Consider the following 11655-nt stretch of genomic DNA (forward strand, 5'->3'; position numbering starts at 1 on the left):
CAATATATTTTCTTATTCTAGTACCAGACATGTGCCTGTATCTAAAAGGTTACTCAAGAAATTGTTGTACGGTTATTGAAACAATATCATCAGAACTGACAAAATAAGTAGTGGGAACCGGTGGAATATCAGACAGGACAGTTTCAGTTGCGAGTAACAGAAAACCCAACAAAACTATGTTCAAAAGTAGGGCAGATACAGATTGGTTAATTCAGTGGCTCAGTGACACCATCAAGGTCTTAATGCTTCTATTTTTCTCCTCTGCCATCCTTAGCATGTTGGTGAAAGTGACAGTGGAATCTACATAATACATGCAGACGTGCATTGTGCCAGATACCCATCCTAAACCAATCATTATCAAGGGTAAAAAGACTATACCTACCATAATTGGTTTTGACCAGCCATGGTTCACCCCCTAGCACTGGGGGAAGGACCCAGCCTCCCCTGGCCAACTACCTGCACAAAATCAGGGCTCTGTTAGAAAAGAAAAAGAAGGAAGTAGAACATATCAAATAGGTAACTAAGAGCATCTGCCACAAGTGACATCTGTTGACAACCAAGATCTTCTTTGGCTTCTTCAACAAAGCCCTTCTTTTTTTTTTTTAAGATTTTATTTATTTATTTGACAGAGAGAGTGAGACAGCGAGAGAGGGAACACAAGCAGGGGGAGTGAGAGAAGCAGGCTTCCCGCTGAGCAGGGAGCCCGATGTGGGGTTCGATCCCAGGACCCTGGGATCATGACCCAAGCCGAAGGCAGACATTCAATGACTGAGCCACCCAGGCGCCCCAGAGCTAGGCCTTCTGACAATGGGTCACAAAAGAAGTGCGCTAGGGAGAGGAGAAGGGTGGTGAAAGGACAAGTGGAAGAATGATAAGGAAAAATTTCCCCACAGGCTAGACCAATCCAAAGCATAAATGTTGAAGAAGAGCTAACAGCCTGGTACACGGAGGTCTAAACTGAAAGCACGTTTATTATCGAATCATGATAGTGCTCAAGTAGTCATATTCCTACTCCCCCTTCCTTTGTGCTTATATTTAATGCCATTCTTCTGTCAAGGATATCTCGTTTACGGCTCAGATTCTCCTGATTCTGATTTTTGGCCCCTTCACCAAGAACAAGAGGCTCTTGTGGCCTTTTCCTTTGAACTTTGGTCTCATAACAAAGAAATAAACACAGTTTCCAATGATCAGAAGTGAAGCTTGTGGTATTAACTCAATGGATAACCAGAGAGAAAGAGTTATCTTTGAAATGGGAGAAGAAACTAAATCTTCCCAAGACCCTCTACCAAAACTGAGCAGAGTAGATCAAGAAGGGAGCTTGAAAGATTGATCTTGCTTAAAGAGATGAGGTACAAAGTCTAAGACCAAGATTGAAAGAATAAGACTGAAATATATGCCTAACTTTGTTTTTTAAAAATCAGAGATGCTTGACTATATATCCATTATATGTTCAAGTAACAGGTTTTTTTTTTTTAAGATTTTATTTATGAGAGAGAGAGAAAGAGAGTGGGGGAGAGGAGCTGAGGGAGAGGGACAAGCAGATTCCACACTGAGTGCAGAGCCAGATGCGGGGCTCAGTCTCCAAAACCAAGAGTCCGACACTTAACCAACTAAGCCACCCAGGTGCCCCTCAAATAACAGATTTTAATATTCAAAACTCACAAATCCTGGGGTGCACAGAGACTGGTTAAGATTCTCTCCCTCTGCCCCTCTCCTCCCTGCCCCTCCTCTCGCTCACATACTTTCTAAAAAAAACACAAAACTCAAAAATCCTTTTGCCACAACCTTCTGACAGTGTCTTCATTTCAGCCTTTAACATATCAATAATAATCTGTATGTATTAAAATTCTTTCTGTAGCCAAAGATCTGCGGTTTCTCTGAAGATCACATTATCTTTTTAAAAATTAAAAATAACTTTTTATAGGAGCGTCTGGGTGGCTCAGTCAATTAAGCATTCAGCTCAGGTCATGATCCCAGGGTCCTGGGATCAAGCCCCAAGTTGGGGCTCCCTGCTTGGCAGGAGGTCTACTTCTCCCTATCTCTCTGCCCATCGCCCCCCTCATGCTCTCTTGCTATCTCTCAGTTTCAAATAAATAAATGAAATCTTTAAAAAAAATAACTTTTGGGCGCCTGGGTGGCTCAGATGGTTAAGCGTCTGCCTTCGGCTCAGGTCATGGTCCCGGGGTCCTGGGATCGAGGCCCACATCGGGCTCCCTGCTCCTTGGGAGCCTGCTTCTCCCTCTGCTTTCTCTCTCTCTCTCTCTCTCTCTCTCTCCCCCCTCTGTCTCTCATGAATAAATAAAAAAAAAATCTTTAAAAAAAATAACTTTTTATTATTAGAAAAGCAGTATATATGCGTTTTAGAAAGTTAGAAAATACAGATGAGAAAAAAATAGAAAATAAAAGCACTACATTCTTATCATTCAGAGATTACCAATGTTCCCTTTTAAGTATAGATATTTTCCCTGGTAATTTTAAACATAATTTCCAGAACAAATTGCTCTCTAAGTTTGGCATTTTAAACATTCCCAGACAGTTCTGTTTTTCAGGGTCCGTTACTTAAAAATAAGTATGTTTCTGGTTCTTACAGCTTTTGTATCCTTCGTGAGATGTGAATACCAGTGAGAAATTGGCAGGGCCATATTAGGATGTACCAGAAGAGTATAGATAAGCAAGATTAGCTTTTTCTCCCAACTTCAGCAAGAGGCTTTTCTCGCAGGAATCCAGAATGCCTGACTGGGCAGTTAGGAACCCTGGCTCACTAGTATCCAGTCTCTAATGAAGGGAATGATGGTTACTGGTCATGCCTGCAGGACTTAACTGTCACAGCAAAAGGCTCTCACGACTTTGAAGCTAGGATTACCTCTAGCTGGGCAGGAATCCCTTCATCAGAAAGAGACTCAAAAAAGAGAGAGAGAGAGAGAGGAAGGGAGGGAGGAGGAAAGAAAAGAAAGAGAAGGAGGAAGGAAGGAGGGAGGGGGCAAAGGGCTCTAAATTGTGCCTCCAATACATTAATCCTATGACCAGAAAGTGGTTTTGCTCTGTGTTGACTCTAACAAAATTCTTTCTCAGTCACTGAGGCTAGAAATGCTTCCAAAGGAAGATTCTGGACCTACTGATACTGACTGATTCTTGCAAATAGAAACTGTAAGCAGAGATTTCTGGAGGATGATAAGATCTACAGAGCATACAGGTTGGTCACAGTGAGGTTGGAGAAGGAACAATGGGTTGGAGAGCAGACGAGAAGACAACATGCTTAGACAATTAATTTCCCCCCAAAGGATCCTTCAGATTGAGCTTTCTGAGATCACAGGTTTAACTGTCTGAGACACTTGGCCCAGGAGTGAACAGAAACAGCATGGCATGGCCTCTTTCTCCCCTGCAGCGGACAGATAGGCCGTACCTGGAGGAGCGAGGCACGGAGCCGCTGGAGTTGGGAGAAGAGTTGCAGAGAGTGAGTCAAAGGCTGCTGTGTTCTGCTGTGGATGATGTGCTCACAGTCAGAGGAAACCTACTTGAATGAAACCCATTTTATTAGTCAATATTTTTAAAAGATTTTTAACAATTTCTTAGAGAGCGCACAAGCAGGGGGCAGGTGGGAGAGGGAGAAGCAGGCTCCCCGTTGAGCAGTGAGCCAGATAACATGGGGCTCAATCCCAGGACCCTGGGATCATGACCTGAGCCCAAGGCAGACACTTAACCGGATGAGCCACCCAGGCGCCCTATAAGGAGTTTTTAAATAATATGGGGAAATATTAACATTAAAAATTTTTAAGGGATACAAAACTGTATGCAAAATACTATCATTATTAAAAATGTACTGAAGAGGGGCACCTGGGGGGCTCAGTCATTAAGCATGTCTTGGGCTCAGGTTATAGTCCCAGGGTCCTGGGATGGAACCCCTCATCAGACTCCTTGCTCAGCAGGGAGCCTGCTTCTCTCTCTGCCACTCCCCCTGCTTGTGTTCCCTCTCTCACTATGTCTCTCTCTGTCAAATAAATAAATAAAATCTTTAAAAAAAATGTACTGGGGGTGCCTGGGTGGCTCAGTCGTTAAGCGTCTGCCTTCGGCTCAGGTCATGATCCCAGGGTCCTGGGATCGAGCCCCGCTTCGGGCTCCCTGCTCTGCGGGAGGCCTGCTTCTCCCTCTCCCACTCCCCCTGCTTGTGTTCCCTCTCTCACTGTGTCTCTCTCTGTCAAATAAATAAAATCTTTAAAAAAATAAAAAATAAAAATAAAAAAATGTACTGAAGAGAACAATGAGACATGCAAATGTTAAGTGGTCATCTTGGGTTGGTGAGCAAATGGTAATTTTTTTCTTCTTTATGCTCCTCTATATTTTTCTTATTACAGTGAGTAGGTATTTTTTCCAAAACTAGTCTGGAGTTGGACTGCGTGGCTTGAAATTGCTCTTAACAGCTCTAACATCTTGGATTCATTATTTGTCCTCTCGAAGCCTCAGTTTCCATAGCTGCAAAAGAGGAACAATGAGTGTAAATACCTCAGGTCCTACCTCATGTCGTTGTTAGGATGGTTAAATGAGATACTATGACACAACACTCTAGCGTACAAGAAGTGCTCAAAAGTATGAGCTTTATCATTGAAAAGATTTTTAGGGGCGTCTGGGTGGCTCGGTTGGTTGGACATCCCACTCTTGATCTCAGCTCAGGTCTTGATCTCGGCTCAGGTCTTGATCTCAGGGTTGTGAGTTTAAGCCCACATTGGGTTCCATGCTGGACATGCAGCCTACTTAAAAAAAAAAAGTTTTTAAATAAAATTAGCAATCAGACACATCAACATAGTCCACATAGAGCTTCCTGCAATGACATGTTTCCCAAGAACTTGAAAGAAGGGGAATAAGGCTGAACGCTGAGAAGCTGAGAAAATTGAGATGAAATCAGTTTCTTCAGAAATAACAAGTAATGGGGCGCCTGGGTGGCTCAGTCGTTAAGCGTCTGCCTTCAGCTCAGGTCATGATCCCAGGGTCCTGGGATCGAGACCCGCATCGGGCTCCCCGCTCCGCGGGAAGACTGCTTCTCTTCCTCTCCCCCTGCTTGTGTTCCCTCTCTCACCGTGTCTCTCCCTCTGTGAAATAAATAAAATCTTTAAAAAGAAAGAAAGAAAGAAAGAAATAACAAGTAACTTTAAGCAAAGCCTGGGAAGTTCATCAAGTTGTGATTTGCGGGTCTGAAAAGGAATGTGTTTACCAGAGGGGCGTAGTCTGAGTGGAACCAAGAGGAAGAAAAGTCAGCAAGAGTCTGGCACCCTCCTAGTGCTGCTCAGGCAAAGGAATGTTGAATGAATGGGACAAGCATTCATGACACCGTAGAAGGGTCTGCTGTGTTGGACCAGGGCCTGAGTAAAAGATCTCCCTTAAGACTCTTGTTCCCTTTGCTGATCGATGTGGTGATCTCGCGCTCCCCCCGGGCCGGGCCTAAGCCGCGCCAGACGAGGCACGGACATTCATGGCGAATGGGATTGCCCTTCTCGTTCTGCCCGCGGGCGCCTCGCTCCTTAGCCTCCGCCCGCCGTGGCGGTGTGTGGGGGGTAGGGGTGGGGGTTGACGTGCAGGCTCCGACCCGACCCCGCCTTCCCATGTTCTGCCTCACGGCGCTTGCGGGACCGGGGTTCCCTGACGCAGCAGACACTCTCGCTTGCCTTTCCTGGCTTCGTGTGTGGTGCGCGGCCCTATCCGCCGCGGGGAGGGCCGGCCCGACGCCGCGCTGCTCACACGCTTGGGTGTGCTGAGCGCGTTGCGACTGGCCCTCCGTGGTGCCCCTGGAGCGCTCCAGGTCATCTCAGGTGCCTGAGGCCGAGCCGGTGGCGTCGTTTCCCGTTCCCAAAATCTTAAAAAAAAAAAAAAGGCTGTTCCCTTCTTCATACCCCCTGCTTACCAAGAACTTCCTGATTAGTGATCTAGCTTTCTAGGAACCCTGATAGAGAAAGAGGCATCTGGAGCAGGACTAGGAGTATTCCAGTGACCCTTAACCACAAACAGGTAAGCCAGAATTTGGCTTAAGCCTCAGCTTTTGTGAGTCTGAGCAGTAAGCCCAGTCTCAGGGTGTACTGACAATATAACTGGAGAACCATACCCTCCCAATATGCTGGCCTGACACTCCCAGACCAGGCTAAGTGGTCCCTCTGTCTTGGTTTTATTGCAGCAAGCACGATCATCCTTTGTGCTCCCTCTGTCTTGGGTTTATTGCAGCAAGCAGGCTCATTCTTGGTGACCCAATATATACATTTGTAGCATTTTACACCAAAAGGGAATTTCTTTGGAAGCAAAATATTTAGTTCTTGGTTGTAGTGGCTTTGATCCATGCAAATGTTAATAAACCCTTCAGGACCATGAATCAGAATAATCTCCCCCACCTCAAGCCAGTCTCATGGAGCCTTTTCCTCTCCTGGGAGTGCTCCCAGAGTGGTCCAGAGCCCTCTCAGGCCAGGCAGATGCTGGTCAACCATCTACAGCGCTTGTATGAAGTGGCTTGTTCATGGTCTGTTTGTGGGACCCTGGAAAAATGTTTTCAGGGTCTTCCTGGAAAGCCTGCCTTTTGAAACCCACCTGTCCTCCTGGGTGAGTCAGGAAAGTGTAGGCACCATGGTCCATAAAATGGGGACAACCATACCTACTTCTCAGAGTTGTTGGGAAGTATACAAGGTCCCTCAGGAAGGGCTGTGACACAGGGTGTAGCATATGGCAGACACTTAGCAAATACGCATTCACTCATAGTCTGTTCTAAAATTCCCGTTGTCCTGTGTAAGTGCCTCTTTGGAACCCTTATCAGGCCATCTTGTAATCATACATCTGCTCAAAGGCAGAGAATGCATCTCAGTCACCATTTGTACCCACAGCCCATGGCACAGTGGCCAGCGTTCTTGAAAAGAGGGAAGAAGTAAGGAACAGAATCCTGTATCTAAGCTCAACCCTCACCTCATTCACACTTGCTTTTTATTGGTGAAAATATCATATTGCTTGTGCGCATAAATAAGATCTCTGAGAGGATACCAGGATCCTGGCAATAGTGGTTATCTGGAGAACTCTGGCACTCAGAGTCAAAAAGAGGAAAACGTACTTTTCACTATATCTCCTTTTGTTGTGTTTCTGAAAATTGGCCATGGGCAAGCATACTTCTAAAAAAAAAAGTTTGTTAGGGACGCCTGGGTGGCTCACTCAGTCAAGCATCTGAGTCCTTATCTTAGCTCAGATCTTGATCTCAGGGTCATGAGTTCACGCCCCACGTTGGGCTCCACACTGGGTATGGAGCCTGATGTGGGAAACAAAGGCAAAAGGGGAAACTTAGATTTCCTTGCTGCTTACAGTCCACTGACAGGGCCTTGAAAAAGGCAGAATGACCTTCCTCTGCCTCAATGTTGACACCTTGGTAAGGGCAAAAGGCAATCTTAGCCTGGCCTCTCCCCATCCACCCCCCAGGAGCCTGTAAGTCTACTTTAACATATAAAAATTCCTTGGAAACTTCCTTTATCTCTGCCCACCAAGATATAGGTTAGCAATCATCCTCCAAGCATATGGCCCACTGATATACATCTGAAGGGTCTCATGACTGAGTTTTTATGAGACAGTAATAAATGACCTTTTTCTAACAATAGCTAGTCTCCTCAGGGTCATGGAAACCTTGTTTCCAAAATACCTTGGAGGCTTCTGCTGTCCCTAACCCCCTCTCAACTTGAAAGTATATAATCGGCCACTCCTGGTGACCCAAATGCAGATCTTTCTGCCTATAGCTCCTGTCCCTGTGCTTTCATAAAACCACCTTTTTGCCCCAAAGGCATCTCAAGAATTCTTTCTTGGCTGTTGGCTCTGAACCCCACCACTTCAAAAGAAAATTAAAAGTTTGTTTTAGAAAATCCCCCACCCCCCAGTTAAGCCCAAACGAAAATATGTTGGAAACATCTGTAAAAATCATATATGGAAGAAATATAAATGGTTAATAAAAATAGGGAAAAGTGATCAAACTTACCAAGAAATACACATTAAAATTATGAGATCATTTCACCCAGATGCAGAGAGGTAAGGAATAATAATACCCCATGCTGGGCACCTGGGTGGCTCAGTTGGTTAGGCGTCTGCCTTCAGCTCAGGTCATGATCCCAGAGTCCTGGGATCGAGTCCCACATCAGTCCCTCCTCTGCCGGGAGGCTGCTTCTTCCTCTGCCCCCCTCCCCCGCCTCTCTCTCTCTGTCTCTCATGAATAAGTAAATAGAATCTTTTTTTAAAATTTTATTTATTTGAGAGAGAGAATGAGAGATAGAGAGCATGAGAGGGGGAGGGTCAGAGGGAGAAGCAGACTCCCTGCTGAGCAGGGAGCCGGATGCAGGACTCGATCCCAGGACTCCAGGATCATGACCTGAGCCGAAGGCAGTCGCTTAACCAACTGAGCCACCCAGGCGCCCTAGAATCTTTTAATTAAAAAATAATACCCCATGTTGGTGAGGATATGTGTGACAGAAGCTTTCTCACTCTTGGTGTCAGAATAAACTAGTAAAAACTTTTGGGCAGAGGTTTGTTTCCAAATTGAAATGTGGTCAATTAAAAAATAATTTGGGGGGCACCTGGGTGGCTCAGTCGGTTGAGTGTCCAACTCTCGGTTTCAGCTCGGGTCATGATCTCAGGGTTGTGGGATTGAGCCCCACATTGGGAGTCTCCTTGGGATTCTCTCTCTCCCTCTGCCCCTCCCCCAGCTCTCTCTTTCTAAAATAAATAAATCTTTAAAGAAAAATTTTTTAACCAACATTCTAGGAATTGTTCCCTAAAAAAAAAAACAATCTGAAATGAGGGCAGGTTTCTGTACAAAGTTGTTAGTTGCAATGCTGTTTATAACCTGAATGTGTGGGTATTGCAGGGGAAACCTGGATTGCCGGTCCCTGCTATCCTCCTCCCCAACGCTAGCCCATTTGTTGACAGAGTAGTGAGGAGGGCCCTAGATAAGTGCTATCACCCATGCTTGGAATAAAAGAGTAGTACCCAACTTTGTTCCTCTATGGGCCAGATGAGACCCCAGGGACCAGAAGGGAGAGGTGGAAATTTAAATGCCTTAATTTCTGGAGAGATCTTGGCCTTAGAGATTCATAGAATCGTGAGTATATATTACTTCCAAAATTAGCCCAGTAATTAAGCCAGGGCTTGGGAAGGGCACAGGCAGCCCATGTCGATGGTGGCTTGCTGCTCACCCTGGCCCAGAGAAGCCTGGTTACCTTCCCCTGTCTCCAAGGCTGGGAGAGGGTTCTGCATCTGAGGAGGCAGGAATTGAGGGTTTCCCTTCAAGTGCTCCCTGGAGTACTGCCTCTGCTTGGCAGCTTGGAATGTGGCTAAGCCAAAGGAGTAGAGATTGCTGGCTCTCCTCGAGAGTAGTGCCTCTAGGTTTCTCCCCGCTTGACCCATGGCCATGAGTAGGCAAGAGAAAAATAATGGTACAGCAGAAGAGGCCTTGCAGCCAGAGGGAGGAGGAGCAGACAGAGTGCTCAGAACAGGCAGCTCCTGATGAAACAGAACTGGAGGGGACTGACGACCACACTACCCAAATCACTGAGCCAAGAGACAGGGGCTGACCTTATTTCTTATCTATATACCAGAGCCTTGGATTTATTTATTTTTTATCTGTCAGAGAGAGAGCGCACACAGTCACAAGCAGGGGGAGCAGCAGGCAGAGGGAGAAGCAGGCTCCGCATTGAGCAAGGAGCCCGATGTGGGACTCGATCCCAGGACCCTGGGATCATGATGTGAGCTGAAGGCAGATGCTTAACGGACTGAGCCACCCAGGCGCCCCAAGGGGCTGACCTTAATTGATTAAACCAATTAGGGACCATTTTGGGGGTGGAATGTTTTTTTTTTTTAAGAGGACAACTACCTTGAATAACCCTTGTAGTAACATGTCGTAAGATGTGGTACCTCCTTGTCCTGAGGATAAAAGAGATCCCCTGTTAGAAGCTTAACGCAGTACTTGGCAAATAATAAGCCCTTGGGAGAATATTTTCTCATTTGTGTTTAAAAACAGTGTTTTTAAAGTTTGAATGGATGTATATGCCCTTCTCAGTTTTGACAGTTCATCTTAAAGTACTGTGCATAGAACCCTGGAAACAACAATGTCATCACATAGGGTGGGCTTCTCAAACTTTAATGTTTCAATGTTTCAAACTTCCAATGTTTTAAGGCTTCTCAAACTATAAATCAACTAGGGATCCTGTTAACACAGGTTCTTAGTTAAATGCAAATTCTGATTCAATCTGGCTGAGGCCTGAGGTTCCGTATTTTTAACAAGCTCCCAGGGATGCTGATGCTGCTGGACCACAGACCACACTTTAAGTAGCAAGGAGATAGGTAAGGTTTCACTTCTCCTGTGTTACTGAGGGGGTAGGTATATCACTGCATCCATTTTCCATGGACAGGAACACAGGGAAAGGGAGAAAGAAGAGGAAGAAAGCAAGCAACTTCCTTTTTTTAAACCTCATCTCTTTATTTAAAAAAAATTCAGGGGTGCCTGGGTGGCTCAGTCGTTAAACGTCTGCCTTCCGCTCGGGTCATGATCCCAGGGTCCTGGGATTGAGCCCCGCATCGGGCTCCCTTCTCCGTGGGGAGCCTGCTTCTCCCTCTCCCACTCCCCCTGCTTGTGTTCCTGCTCTCGTTCTGTCAAATAAATAAATAAAATCTTTAAAAAAAAAATTCAAACCTGGGATGGCTGAGTGGCTCAGTTGGTTAAACGTCTGCCTTCAGCTCAGGTCATGACACTAGGGTCCTGGGATCAAGTCCCCCATCGGGCTCCTTGCTTAGTGGGGAGCCTGCTTCTTCCTCTGCCTGCCACTCCCCCTGTCTCTGTCTCACACAAATAAAAAAAAAAAATTCAAACCTGAATATTTGAAAGAATAATGCAGCAAACACTTATGTACCTGCCAACTTAGCTCCATCAATTGGTAACATTTACACAAATTGCTTTTAAGGACACAGACATTGCCTATGTCCTTTCACTCTTGTCCATTGGTAATAAATTTGGCATACAGCCTCACCTTGCTGCAAGGGAGGCTGAGAAATACAACCCTACCTTGACAGCTATTTGCTTGCTGTAGGGAGTGGGGTTCTGTTACTACAAGAAGATGTGATAAAGCAGTTATTGGAGAAGGAGGAGAAGAAAGACTTGTGGGACAATAGACAGTAGGTAGCAGTTAGCCACCTCTGACACATTGACCCCTTAAATCTTGTAACCAGTTGTTCTCTTGGAAGTGGATTCTGGAAAGATCCGAGCTGAAGTTTCAGCCCACCTCTAGAAAGTATACAGGACCTCAAAGTGCATTTTACACACCCACATCACCACACCCTGTTTGGCCCTCATTTATCTTGCTGTACTGTGTGGATCTTTCTAATCATTCTTAAATTTTTTTTTTGCAACAAATTTAATTTATAAATAATTTAATAATGACACACTAAATATAATTGTGTGAAGTCTTCAAAATGTTCTGAATGGGCCCAAACACAGTTCACCACGGCATCTTTGCTTACAATAGCATGTTTGCGGTCCTTAAACATGTAACAGTGCAGAGCTGTAAAGAGAATTATATCAATTTTCATTTTGTTCAAGTGTTATTTTCAGCTTTCTTAAAAAAAACAGGAACTTACAGAAACTTACAAAAAGTAAATATAAAT

The sequence above is a fragment of the Zalophus californianus genome, chromosome 10, assembly GCF_009762305.2.
Source record: "Zalophus californianus isolate mZalCal1 chromosome 10, mZalCal1.pri.v2, whole genome shotgun sequence".
Classification (NCBI taxonomy): Eukaryota; Metazoa; Chordata; class Mammalia; order Carnivora; family Otariidae; genus Zalophus; species Zalophus californianus.